Source organism: Galeopterus variegatus, unplaced genomic scaffold (genome assembly GCF_000696425.1).
Source record: "Galeopterus variegatus unplaced genomic scaffold, G_variegatus-3.0.2 Scaffold582, whole genome shotgun sequence".
Classification (NCBI taxonomy): Eukaryota; Metazoa; Chordata; class Mammalia; order Dermoptera; family Cynocephalidae; genus Galeopterus; species Galeopterus variegatus.
In genome coordinates this window covers 239,040-239,890 of record NW_007726693.1, presented here as the reverse complement: position 1 = coordinate 239,890, position 851 = coordinate 239,040, and positions in this window count along the sequence as shown.

Sequence of the window (851 nt, the reverse complement as noted above, 5' to 3'; positions counted from 1 at the left end):
ATATCCAAGTGCAACAAGGTACCGTAAACATAATAATAATTCCTCCTTTGAAGTTTGTATATTTGTATGTGTAGCCCGGGAAAGGGAGGAATTTAGTGTGGTAAAATATTTCCTCAAAATTACAGTGCTTTTCAAAATGTTAGGGTCAGCAAGCAAAAATAATTCCTTACTTCCAATAAAAAGAAATAAAAAACATCATCCTAAATGGAAATCATCCCAAACCCTCTCAGAAATCAGCTAATCATTAATTCATTTGCTCATGCATTCATTCATTTGTCCGTTTCTTCATTCATTCCAATACTTTCTAGGCAGCTCCTATGCACTAGGCACTGAACTGGCCTTGAAATACAGACGTGTCTATGCTCTTGCGTCTCCTGAGAGTGACATGCAGACCAAGACAAGCAGTACAGGACCCTGTGATGGCACCACGCCAAAGGGCATGGGTTAGAGAAATAATTATGGGCTAAGGCGTTCAGGATACAGGAAATGGCTCAGGAGCAGGTGGTGGGCCGAAGCGTGAGATAACCCTCAAGTTTCCAGTTTGGGTTACTGAACTGTTAATATAAATTGAAATAGGGAATGGAGTCCAAGGTGCCCATGAAACCACCAGATGGAAAAAATAGATGGCTAAATAGATAAATGGGAGAAACCTCTGGTCTCAGACTTAGGAGTCATCAGTGTAGAGTTGGTAGGTGGTAGTTATAGCTAAAGGTCTGCAGAAGTTATCCAAGAATAAGAAGAAAAAAATGGCTAGAGATGGAGTCGCACAGGGCACAGAAGCACTGAGCAGCAAGAGGGGAGCAATATAAAATTTGCCTACCCAGAAAGTTTAGTTGGGACCTAGGTGAGGG